Genomic DNA, 240 nt, shown 5'->3' on the forward strand with positions numbered 1-240 from the left:
AGACTTCAATTAGCAGACACTTTCATTCTGGAACCAAAGGCACCTTCAACTTAGCAAGTTTTACATTTTAAAAAGCAACAACTACAAATTTCACATACAGTGCCTTGCGGAAATATTAGCAACCTTTGAACTTTTTTTGACCTTTTTTTTTTTTTTTTGTGTAGCATCAACACCAAGTTGGACACAATCATTAAGTGGAATAAAATGTATATATTATAATTTATTTATTTTTTTTAACAA

Source organism: Festucalex cinctus, chromosome 20, assembly GCF_051991245.1.
Source record: "Festucalex cinctus isolate MCC-2025b chromosome 20, RoL_Fcin_1.0, whole genome shotgun sequence".
Taxonomy (NCBI): domain Eukaryota; kingdom Metazoa; phylum Chordata; class Actinopteri; order Syngnathiformes; family Syngnathidae; genus Festucalex; species Festucalex cinctus.